This window comes from Electrophorus electricus, chromosome 3 (genome assembly GCF_013358815.1).
Source record: "Electrophorus electricus isolate fEleEle1 chromosome 3, fEleEle1.pri, whole genome shotgun sequence".
Taxonomy (NCBI): Eukaryota; Metazoa; Chordata; class Actinopteri; order Gymnotiformes; family Gymnotidae; genus Electrophorus; species Electrophorus electricus.
In genome coordinates, this window is record NC_049537.1 from 5,907,391 (window position 1) to 5,920,777 (window position 13,387).

Genomic DNA, 13,387 nt, shown 5'->3' on the forward strand with positions numbered 1-13,387 from the left:
TTCACAAGCGTGGAGATTAAGTGTGCATGTCTGAGGCAGTGCCTGCTGCACCAGGAGAAATCAATGGGGATCAGCGCTGTTAGCTTATAGGCTAGCTAATCCTTATCTCGCTGAGCCACATCCTTTGGCCAGCCTCTCCTCTCGCTCCCAGCAATTACTAACCAAGCCAGATGAATGAAGCCGCACACAGAGAGGACACGGCCTTTATGGACACAGCCGTATTGATTCAGCATGGCTCGCAGACAGTGTGAGTGGGTAACTGAGAGCGTAATCTCAAGGGCGTTTACAATGCTATTGTGCTGGAATATTGTATTGGCAACTCTGGCATCTCAAGGCATGCTGAGCTTGTAGGGAATGGGCACTACTATGCATTCTACTGAATGGGAAAATACCTTTTGTTGAATGTTGTCTAAATGTTTTTTTTTACAGTTAATCAGTAGACTAGGATTAGCCATGTGTTTGCCTGATGCTCTGTTTAAATCTCGTCAAATATATGAATCTGTGTTAGCTGCAGGATACCTGATGAGTGGGCATTAGCAAGGCAGCACTGTACCCTCGCATAGGATCATGGAAGAAGTGGCTGAAGACACGGGGGAGTCTTAGGTGTCCTTGTATATCAATCTCTATAGTATGAGCAAAAAACGATGTCCACTGGACCGCGAAATTCTTCCTGAGAAGAGATGAGAGCATGAGAAGTGAGAACAAAGGACATAGAAAGTGAGGGAGTGAGAGAATCTATAGAGAGAAAGATATCAGCAGGTGAGGCCTATGACCTAATAGAATGCATCCTGTAAGAAAACATTTAATTTAGGTTGAATCCAGGGATGCACGGAGGGGGAGGAGACGAAACCTGATGTATCCGGTGTGGCTGATGTATTCCAAAGCTTGCCCATCCTGTGTTCTCATTCGGAACAGCGTGAGTAATGCGGCCCATTTGTCTCGCCAGGTAAGGGCCCGACACAGCCTCCACCCAGCACACAGCGAGGCCAGCCCGCCGTCGCCCCTGTTTGTTATTCAGGTGGAGTCACCATCTCAGCTCCCAGCAGGGAGAGCAGAGAGAGTGGGGGAACTCAGTAAAACACACAGAGGAGAACGAGAGGGGAGGCTGTTAAAATATGACGCGGTGGTCAGTGCTTCCTGTCGTCGTTGACAGTAAGCGTTGCTTGGTGGAGATGGATTCCAACAGCAGACGAGACTGAGGACCTAATCTACTGTCAATTTGATACAGCACAGAGGCGCCCAGCGTCGTTTTTTAACCCCGCAGCCCTGCCGAGCGGCTGGGCGTTAATAGCTAGTCGGCAGCAGGGGCCTAGGCAGGGTGAGCAGCTGCAAACCAGGGGAGATGGGTCATTATGCATCTCTTCTAGCTTCCAGGGCTAATCTTGGCACACTTTTTGACACAGTTGTGTGGGAACATCGATCAGTGTGCCAAAGCTCCCTCCACAGATGTGGAAAACTCCGGCAAACAGGTGAAGCTGAAGGGAAGAGTGGAGCTGATGGTGATTGAGCATGATGACCAGGGTCTTGCCAGGTCACTTTTAATCAAAACGCCCCATACTGCGCTCAGCTGACACTGATGATGATGATGACAATGGTGATGACAACGAGCCTGTTGACGATTATGATGATGATGATGATGATGATGATGATGCCCTCAGTCGAGCGTGTGTGTCCCACTGGACAGCCTAAGTGTCCCAGGCAGCTCTCCATCTCTCTGACATCTCCAACACGTGCAGCAGCATTGCGGGTGCGCTCGTATCCCCAACACGCCAAATTAAAATTGGATGCTGTCAGCTCTGTTTGATAGCACTGAGGGCATCAGTCATACCCAGGGGACCAGGGAGTGCTGGCCTGCCTCTGCTTGTCCAGGCTCTCACATGAACACGTGTGTACGCCCCAAACGTGTATACAGTAACACAGCAAGACCAGCAAATATAGTTTTCAGGTTATGAAGCAAGGGCAATATTAATTGCTTTAGCTGATACTCGTGAATATCATATTGGGACCAAAAGAGGAAAAGACAAAGCCAAATGTAAGCCAAGAGGTAACAGGTAACAGGTAACATTAGCTGAACTTTTTTTTCCATAGAGGTCCACAGAATTGCTGATGATACACACACACACACGCACACACACACACACACACACACACACACACACACACACACACACACACACACACCCACACACACACATTTTGTCCCCCCGTTAGTGAGGGTGCTGAATGCATGGGCAGAAGTATTGTGGGGACCTTTTATTTTATATGAAATTTGAGAAGTGCAGCCTGGCTGCTGAAGTGTTCTGCTTGGCCGTCTTAAACAGGCCAGTTCTAGGAGAGCCGCACAAAAGAGCAGTATGTGCACACATGGAAACAGTTGACCCTCTGCACACTTGGCATACACACAAACACAGATACAGACACAGACACAGACACACACACACACACACACACACACACACACACACAGATTTGAAGAGTAAACCAAAGAAAATGGGCCATTAAACACTTTGATAGATGAAGAAACGGCTTAGATATTCTCTGGATTTGCCATTGTTGTCAAAGTGTGAATGAGTCCAGCACTGAAGCTGAGACACATTAGTAAATTTGGGATATGTGTGTTACGTCTCCTGATGATTTTATCCTGCTGGACAGGCAATAATAATTAAATAGATATTTACCCCTGCCTGCATATCCATTGTCACTATTACCATTAATGGCATATGATCCTAATTATGATTTTATGATTTTGGCTTGACAGGTAGGATATTGCATTCCAGTAAAGCCACAAATGCTTGATTTTGGCCTACACATACACACACACACACACACAAACCAGGTCAGACACACACACACACACACAAAGCGGGGCACACACACACACACACACACACAAAGCCTTGGCACTGAACTGTGAAAAAAACATCTGTGAATGGGTCACCTCTAAATCAATATGACACCACTTCATGCTGACCATTCTGAAATTTTATCAAATTGCTCTTGTCTGTGAACAAGGACCCATCGCTCCTCCTCAAGGTTCCATGTCCCCCTCTATTTCTGACACCCTTTGAATCATAGGAGCATTAAAGGCACTAACCTAAATGTAAATGATGTTTTCGGGGTTTTGCACAGAGATGGAAGCTGAAAGTATAGCGTAATGACCCTGTCCCAGTATCCCAGTATCCCAGTGTCCCAGTGTCCCAGTGAGACAGGGGAAGTAACGGAGAGAGAGCAGAGGGAGGAGTGGCTAGGGGGGGCATTTCGGGATGTTCCCCAGCACCTTACTTCTGTGATCATCCAGGCGCACTCTGCCATTTATTGACACAGTTTGGTGGAGCCACAGATCAGTGTGTGAAACATTCCAGTGCGGCTTTGAAAACTCCACGGATTCATAATTTATGAGTTGACACATTTTGCTGCTTCTCTGTATCACGCTGAAATGTGACTAGTGGGTGAGTAAAAGAGTAAAGTGCATGCAGTTAGTGGAGACTGAATGTCTCTGACTCCAGTGAATGAAGATGAATCTGCCAGGTATGAAATTCTTTACGTCTGGTTATAAGACTTCGCGCTCAGTCAACCACAAGAGAAAGCTGAGGACGTGTGGTGTATGAAGGTTCAATGTGTGTATTTGTGTATGTGTGTGTGCGCATATGTTAGGAAGTGTTATATGTCACCGGCCTCTCAACACATGGTCGTACCCAGACAGTGACTAAAGGGGGATTAGTTCTTTGGGCCTGCAGACATAACACCACAGTGTTCTCCACTAACCCAGGCCAATCAAGGGCTAGCGGCCCCACAAAGAGATAATGACACACACACACACACACACACACACACACACACACACACACACACACACACACACACACACACACACATTCATATACCACGACCTGCCAGGTGCCAGATGGCTAAGGAGAGAGGGAAGGACACAGAGCTGTTTGTGTGTTTGTGTGTGTGTGTGTGTGTGTGTGTGCGTGTGTGTGTGTGTGCGCGTGCTTGTGTGTTCTTACAGGGACCCCGTGCACCAGCCAAGTGTCAAAACCATTTCCTTAAAGACTTTATGTGTATACAGTATATCATCTTCACATAAAAAGCACACATGTATTTAAGAAAATGTCAGGAAAAAAATCAAGGAAAAGAAAAAAGAAATATACGTCACTATGATCAATGATCTCTGGTCACACACTCTGACAGAGCCACTGTCATTGCAGATGACATCATTCCACAGTGGATAGTAAAAAATAATGATGCCTTACTCAGCACTGAATTTCAGGATGACTCAGTGAAGCTTCAGTCCAACTAAGCAAAGGCTAAATAGTAACACTTTTTTTTTTACCTTTAACATCATGCATTTGCAAAATGCATTTTCTTTTTAACTGAAAAAATGAATCAGACCTTTATAACAAAAGAGCTTTATCTTTTATCACATTTCTCTCATTTAAGCAATTATTCTGTCTACACTACAGTGTATGTTTCTGGCACGAGCAACAACATGCATAACTCAACCTCATCTGAGACTCGGGCGTGTTTTAATTACGGCCAGCCTCTCTTCCTTCTTTTGTTTCTCTGTCTCTCTCTCTGTCTAGCTCTGCCCATGCCTTGTCCACCCAAGCACACTGTTGATTTCCCATGGGCGTACCCAATGTTCCTTCATTTATTGTTATGGCCTATTAAATTCCATGATAGACGGGCCAAGTTGGGGATGGCATCTGTTCTCTGAGTCGTCCCAGGTGGATGCCTGCACCAGCCAAGGCGGCGGCTTTCTGCCGAGCCGAATACATTTGCTGCAAAGGTCAGATCAATTTAGGGATCATTTATTGTCTCCCTGTGTCCTGTTCAGAAGTGCTGGCCTTTCTCCCAGTGTTTTATCAGCCATCGCTGGGCCTCGCTCAACTCTGGAGGTCCGGGGTGACGTGGGCTGGTTTGGACCAGCCATCGCTGGGCCTTGCTGCTCTCTGGAGGTCTGAGGTGCATCCTGCCTCAGCAGGGGGCCTTGACTGTCTCAGACACCGGCAGTGTGCTTGGGAGGGGATGGAACCCCTGCACATGACACTTGAGCCATTGCTTAATTTGTCTTTTCACCAAAAGACATCAGCGTTGGCCTTATTTACCCACCCTCTCCTGTCCCTTCACTATGCTGTTCTTTTTTTCCCAGTACACAGATTAATTCGTCAGTTGATGTGAGGTGAGCTGCACTAATGAATCTTCCGGCAAAATGGGTTCATCAGCTTCACTGTAATGTAATTAACCCAGGGAGAGGCACGATGTTCTCTTTCTGATTCACAGTACAGCTTGTACATATGGTACCATGGCTTCTGTGCCCCACCAACAGCAAAAACAATACTCACATCCATACCTTTAGTGCTTTTTTAATCCTTTGTCTAATTAATTTTCATCTCACTGAGGCACAATAACGACAGTGTGAATGGTAAAATGGACTCAGTCAATTATGTGAATTGAATATCAGTCCAATAATTACCATCACCAAACGCAAGCCTCCAACACTATTCAATATGGAAAATAAAGCCAAATTAATCCTTAATCCAGTGTGCATTTTTTAAAAAAGAAAGGAAAGCGAAGTTGTGGGCAGCTGGCTCAGTAGATAAAGCAGCGAGCGTGTGGCGGGCACCCCAGTTTTTAATGTGGCTCCTCGTTAACCTCCCTGCTGCCAGCTCACTGCTCTCATGAATTTCACATGATTAAACCCGTAGTGTGAAAGCAGCGGTTGGGTGGGGGGTGGGGGGGTGTGTCTGGAGGTGATGAATCGGGCAGGATGGCGGGAACTCTTGCAGGTACAGCAGCTTGTGCTGTGCGCAGGTGGAGCTTTGGATCTCCATTCAGTGAAAGTGCGGCGGTCACCTCATTTTGTTACTTAATTCCTTGCTTAATTTCCCAAGGACGCTTGCTCCCCCACATACCCACGCACCCCCCAAGGCTCAAACGCTATCTTATCGGCAGGCGGCCATACAGCAAGGGGAACAACAGGGCTGCTCGCTCCTTTCTTGAGATATCTGCTAGAAAATTCAGCTTTGAGGCATTGTGCCATTGGCTGGCCAAGCTCAGTAGACAAAGAGATCTCAATAGTAACTTCTTCTTGAGCTGCTTTGATGTGTAACTTTTTCCACACTGTGATGTCACTGCAACACCTGTGAGACGCTCAGTGGATACAATTGATCTGTTTATCATTTCCACCTAGTGCTCTCATATCGATGCACACACATTAGCAGGTGGGGGGGGGGGGGCTAATTGCTTGTACTTTGCACGTACAGTCCGGTACCAGTGTGATCATCCAGACAGCCTCCACGCAAGACGAACAGGAATTACTCATCCCCACGGCCAGCCGACTGTAATGTAATATACACGGCGAGGACGTGAGTGAATGGACCAAATCCATCTGGCTGCTCTGGGAGCTGAAGCTAGCCTAATGGGCCCATCCAATGTCAAAGGGAGCACATTAGCATGGCTGGTGTTACATAAACACCCTTAATGGTTTATTAAGTCTCCAGCTGAGGGAGAGGCTCATGAAGCTCTGGACCCCGAGGCACTCTGTGATCCCCGAGGGAAGGAGTCTGGACATTATTCATACGCATGATCTCACAAGGTCTCCAGCCTTGGTGAAGACCCACAGGCCCAGTGCTTGAACCAGTATGAAGGCCACTAGTAGCAGACGGGCTCTCCGCAGTTAAACCTTAAGTAGAAATCTTTAGTTTCAAAAAGTCTAAATGAAAATGGTGAATAAATAAATCAATTTTTCAAGGTCATTACATGGGCTCCACTGTTTACTGCAGTCTTGTGAAACAATGTGTTGTTTTTCACTGGGGTTACAAGATGGTAGCTAATTTAGTAGTTGAAAGCATAAGACTGAGAAAGCCACAGAGTTGGAAAATGTGGGAGGTAGGAGAGGTTAGACGCAGTTGTGTAGCTACTTTTACTGTGGCAGAAAACCTAGGCATGCCCTCAAGAAACAAGGTTCTTTTTAAAATCGTGAGATTTAATACCAAGCTCAAGAGTCTGGAACAGAATGGCCTACAATTGTGTTCTAACAAAGAAAAACCATAAGGGGGCACATGAGTCACAAGTGCAGAATGCTAATTAGGCTTTTATGGAGAAACATTTCAAACCCTAAGAGAAATTGCTGCACCTGGGTGGCCAGTTTTTGTATCCAATATGCAACAGTAAAACCTCCTTGGAGGAGTGTGAGTTGTAGATAAGATATTTTAATGCTGAGATAATTCACTTCTAGCTCCAACGGGATCAAGGTCTTGCAAGGCTTCTGGGCACAAATATCTTTGAAGTCCACCCCCCCCCCCCCCCCCGCCCCAGATGTGTAAAATTCATAAAGACACATTATACACAATGTCAAAAAGTACCTAGTACCATGATCATACATTGTCCAAAGCAACCTTTTGGAATGTCAACACCAGAATTCCTCAAGTCGATGACAGAATTAAAATTGTCCAGAGCTAGGTCTTGTTGATGATCATCCAAACCATCCAGCTGTTGTTGCTCTGACTTAAAAGCCGAGAGGTCATTCCTTCTGGTCCTGGCTGTCACTCCACCTAAAGTTCCTGGCTTTACACTGGTGGTTCTTTGTTGTCAACATCAACTAGCAATGGCGGTAAACTTGCCTCATTCAAGAAACCTCATTGTTCCCATTGTTCAGTGCTAAACTTTCCATGACATTAGCATCACAACTATCGGCTTTCTCAAAAAAGGAAAAAAAGCCCTTTATTAAGTAAAACTGCCCCATGCTTCCTTTTTTTTCCATTTTATTTTAGCTTTTGAATACTATTTCAGTACTTATGATCCAATGTAATTCTGTCAAAATAAAATTGATAACCATCAAACAACTTCCGACTGCATTCCAAGCACCAGTCATTTTTGTTGTTTTGCTCATACTTTGGTCATTCCATTTTCCTTTGAAAATACCAATACACAGCAAACCTAGTTTCCTTAATATCTATTTTTTATTTTTTTTGTTTGTTTGTGTGTGTGTGTGTGTATGTGTAGTTATTTGTGAAGATGGCTTGCTTAATCTCTAGCTCTTTTTGGAGTTGTGAGTGGCCAGGGACTCCAGAACTCAGTGGGCACTATATGAACTGAGTGGCCTTAGGGCATTACGCTTCTTTTATATTTTACCAATTTAATGCTTTGTACATAATCCAGGGACCTAATTTTCACACCTGCAGTCTTTGAGCAGCCTAGGGCCTTGTGGTGTGAGGCCCTCTGAGACCCTTGGTAGTCGGAGGGCCCTGGGCACTCTCCCTGCTGGCCTGATCAGTAATCCATCTCTGTTTCCTCATGCCTCTGCTGCTTATCAATGCCACTTCGATCTGTCTGTAATTTGTATTCTGCTTAACACACAAACCACTTGGGTTTTTGCCAAGATATTATGTATAACTTGGGATATGAAGTAACTGTTCAATTGAATGCAATTCATAACAATTCATAACAGTTTTCTATCAAATGTCACAATCATGGCTGCAGAACATAAACAAATTAACTTTCAATGTCCCTAAGCACAAACATCACACAAACATCATGGTTTCCCAAGTAATGTGATTTGCAAACAGCTAAATGAATGGAACTTCTGTTAGTATTTCTTCCATATGGGATGGAATTCAGCATTTTTTTCTTAATAACGCTTGCCAGTTCACATACAGTCGCCAACCTGGCGAGGTTACACAAGCACAGCTTTGTTTCCCAGACACTGTCTGAACTGTTGAAAGCCCTCGGCCTGGCCTGGCCTCCAATCGCTCATCTACCAGCCTTGAAATCTTTAATTCACACTGGCATCTCTGCCTCCAGGTCTGGGAAGACACAACGCAGCAGGCACTGACATCAAACAGCCTGGCATACAGACTTGGTGCAAGTATCCAGATGTATTAGACATGTTCACAATGAAGAGTCACACTCAGAAAAGGCTGTGGGCTGAGTTAGGAGGTGGTCATGTTTGGGGGTTTTGTTTGTTTTTGATGCAGCCTTAAGCCCATTCTGTGTCAGCACCGGCATCAGAATCCCACTTCAGAACTGCCTCTCTTATGTAAACGGTGCTCTACAGCTCATCTCCATTGGCTAAAATACAACTTGATAGGATGATGGAATTGGGGAGATGGATATGGCTATTTTCGCAAGAGAACGCTAAAGACCATACAAGGGGAGAGAAATAATGGTAAGAAAAGGAAGACATAATGGAACTGACTTCAAAAATGACATGACCCATAAACTCCAATCATAATTTTGCAATGTAACTACCAAGCATCTTATGTGATTTATCTAAGCTACCTAAGCAATAACCAGGCATAGAGTGACCATACAGCACTGTGAGTCTGAACTCACAGAAAGTAAGTTAGTTATAAACATCATGGTTTGCATTATACTGTAGCGATAATGCAAATGACAACTGGCTGACAGGTTTTCACACTCTGCCTAATGACTAACAGGAGCATGAACATATAGAAAAGGTTGACTTTAGTATTACACCTGGATACTAAATTCACTGCTCATTTTGTGTGGTTATGCAGCACACAAGAACCGTGGCTATGTCTTCTGTCAGAAAGCTTCTGTAGCCTGCCTAGGGTGCACCACAGAATGAGCGCCATTTATCTTTGGCGTAATCAAATTAAAAAAAAAGGTGGGGGTGGTTGGAGAAGTGAAGCCGTGTGTGTGTCAGTCCCACTTCATGTTGTGGTTGTCAGTAGCAGCGAGCATTCCTGGAAAAAAGGTTAATTGAACTATAATTCACTGCCAGGGACAGCGGCAAAGCGGAGGTGAAGAAATGGAGGGAGGAAGGAAGAGATACGGAGGGGGAGGAGTCTTGGAGGGATGACAAATGTGCAGTTTCAGGCTCACTGACAGCTAAAGTGTGAGTGAGAGATTGGCTGACATAGATGTTTGCAGGACAGCCTGAGGCAAAATCTAGCCAAGGTGGGAAAGATCTATATCCAGTGCTACACAACGGATGGGTCCGTCCCAGGAAACTTGCAAGCTCCCTTTCGTTCGTATCATACGTGGCGCACGTCTTCGCTGCCACAAAATGGCACGTAAAAACTCATACACTGAGCATGCGCTTGACCCGCGACAGGTTACCACACAGAAACTAAATTATGTGCCAGCTGTGGCAAAAGCCAAGCACACAAATCACACAGAAACTCACCATGCACCTATTTTGCAAGGGCTGGAATTCCTTAGCCGCACATATGTTCTCAGTAACTATCAGGGATAGCTATTCTTGGCTCCATACAGTCTCCACACATCTTAAATTATTTCCAACTTGCACTAGGGAATGGCAGCCCATGCTAATATAAAGACTTATTGTGCTTCACATCGAATTTTGAGCAATTGCATTCGGATGGAAATATTTTACCTGTGACACACACATGCACACATACAAGCACAAATACCTTCATCTTCTCAGTGTAGCAAATTTTGTAGAGGTATGTGCTCTATTTGAATCCATCCTGATAATTTCCTATGATATATTTCAGTCTGGATTTTTTAGCACCACGATCGAACTGCAGTCAGGCATATTTTTAACCCCAGGGCTGCATTAATGGGGATTTTGAGAAACTGCACTACACTGTACTTAGGAAGCCTTAGTTATTAAGAAATTCCAGAAAAGAGCCCTTTGCATAATGGGGTTTTGGTATTCTATATCCTGTGCCAGTGGAGGTTCCTCCGTGCTCTGCATGCAGAGATATGCCTCTGGTTTCCGCGCGCCAGGTCAAGGCTGGGCCCTTCTGCTCTCGTTTTTCCACGCAGCCCTTCCACTACACTTCTCAGACCCTGGGCGCCCATTACCCAATGGCACCACGGTCCTCTTTTGCTCTTTAGTCCTAAAGCTGAGTCAGGTTTATTTTTTTTGTCACTTTCAACCTTTCTGCCCCCAGATTCAATTACTCTTCCATCCCGTAGATTCAATTGCTCAGTAAATGGCGATGTCTAGAGTGCAGGGAAGGGAGGTGCAGAATGCGGCTGATGCTGAGAAGGAAAAAAAACCCAGAACCTGACACATTCTCAATTATGGCACTGAAACAGACAAGTGAGAGACAGTGACAAAGAAGACCGACGACAAAGTCTATGATTGGTGATTTTTTTTTCTCTCTCTTTAATTTCCGCCACATCGGACTGTATGGTGAGCCGGCGTCAGGTCTGTTTGTCATTCTTGCTCTCACACATCTCCGGGAAAAGCCCACTCAGTTACCCTCCTCCCATTCCCCCAGCAGCCAATACCTGTCAGTCCCAGATTTAAAGGGCACTAGGATCATTTCATAGCTTGCGTATGGTGTTTGGAGTGCACCGTCATATCTGAATTTCAAATGGCCAGGCCAAGAGAGAGACTGAGAGGGTAAAGCTAGACTGGCATACTGTAGATCCATCACCTTGGAATTATCCAGGCCTTAGCTGCTAGCTTGACTGACAGCCTCATGATTGTTATTTAAGCCCTTTTTTTCTTGGCAGCGAAGCCTTAAACATTTGGCCAGATTGGTTTTGCTGACTTAAGGATTTTGGACTTGCATTTTCTGGGAATGTGAACCCACAAGTCCTACTGTGAAGTGTTTATGTGCCAGAAAAATCTCTCCCAAGGTGCACACACACACATACACACACACACACACACACACACACACACAAACACACACACGAGTGTACTTATGCATACATGCTTGTGTGGGCAACATACATAGCAGAAGCTCGTGTGCCTAAGCACAGAGATCTTCACCAGGGATCATGAATTTGCATTCCACAAATCATTTTGTAATAAAATTGTACAGTTCTGAAGTGCACTTCAAACTGAATTTCCTTCTCAAAGTGATGTTCATATTCATTTTCATCATAATCAAGGTGTTCTCTGGATTTTGTCCTTGGGGAATTTCACTGAGGTTCAGATCTGTTAACCTCTTGCTTCTGTTCCTCCTCCCGGCTATTTAGGCACAGTGGTGGGAAAATTGAACAGTAACTCATCCTGGACTATCTGCTCTTCACTGCACAGGGGAACATGCATTAGAACACTCACAGAGTTCCCCATATGAATAGTTTAGCAGAATGGTTCACTTACTATATATTTCCATTTGACCTTTGCAGGAGGCTTGTAACAACATCAAAAAGGTATTTTGCTTCACACTGCAATGAGTTAGGAGTGACAACCAGTTATCTTGCAGGCATCGTATCCTTACATAGAGCTTTTTTCTGAGTTGTGAAGAAAAAGTCTTGTCACATCCAAGTTCACACTTTGGGGTTATTGGTTAAAGACCCTTTAGTGGCAGGTGGAACTACTCCTCTTTGACTGACTTTGACTTAACACCATATAAAGACTCCCTCTAGAGTCACATCCTGAAACCCCCCAAAGTGGTCCTGCCTAAGGTTTCTTTTAACAGTGCCTCGAGCAACTACCAAGTATACTGAGATATTGATAATATCGTAAGTGCTTAATATCGCATTTTATGGCTAATTGTAAATACAACTAGCAGTGATGTGGAAGAGCTTAAATACAATAATGCATACTACTTCAGGGGCATTTACAGACATCTGTCCCAGAACTGCTACAAAAACACATGATCGAAATGAGAAATACGCAGCAGCATCCCATATTGGGGCATAGTGGCTACCCTGAAAGAATCTGCATCCATTCTAAAGGAATGAGGCTGAATGGAGATGAGGAGAAAAGCAGCACTTGAGGCCCACCGGAGTAACACAGAGCATTAGACAACCCTCAGAAGGGCCGGTGATGTGGCGCTGAGGCAGCGGGCAATCAATTGTGGTGGGCTAGGCCCGCGGCAGGCCGTTAAGGAGACGGAAGGATTGATTTGGCTGTCACAGCCGCAGCAGCTCCAGGGAGGCCCAGGAGTGCACTGTGTCATCTGTTTATGTGGCCTATCGAAGCCTTCCCAAGTCAAGCTCACATTTAAATGCTCCAAAAATTAAACAGCCTCCCCGCTTAACCTTCGCCAGCCGTGTGCGCCGATGGCGGTTTATGTCCATGGCGAATCCGACAGGCTTGCTTCACGCTGCTTCAAACCAGATGTTGTGACCCATTTAGCTTAGTGAGGAATGTCAAGCAGCAAATTGAAGCAGCTCCTCATTGAGGCTGTAAAACGGTGACCCCACATAAATCACACATGCACCGGCGCGGGGATCGGCGAACTGTCCGCGGACATAAAGGCCAATGGGAGAGAGGTACTCTCCAGCCTCTGTATAATCCTGGCGCAAATCAGGACTATCTTTTGCCTTTAGCATCCTTGGCTCTCAGACTTACTTCAGATGAACCTTGCTATTGAGGTTGTTTATTCGCCTGGGACATATTAGCAATTTGTGCTTTTCGTGGAGGTCGGAGCAAGGTATCTGAATGCTGGACAAATGCCTACGTGGATGTCCGTGAGCATATCAA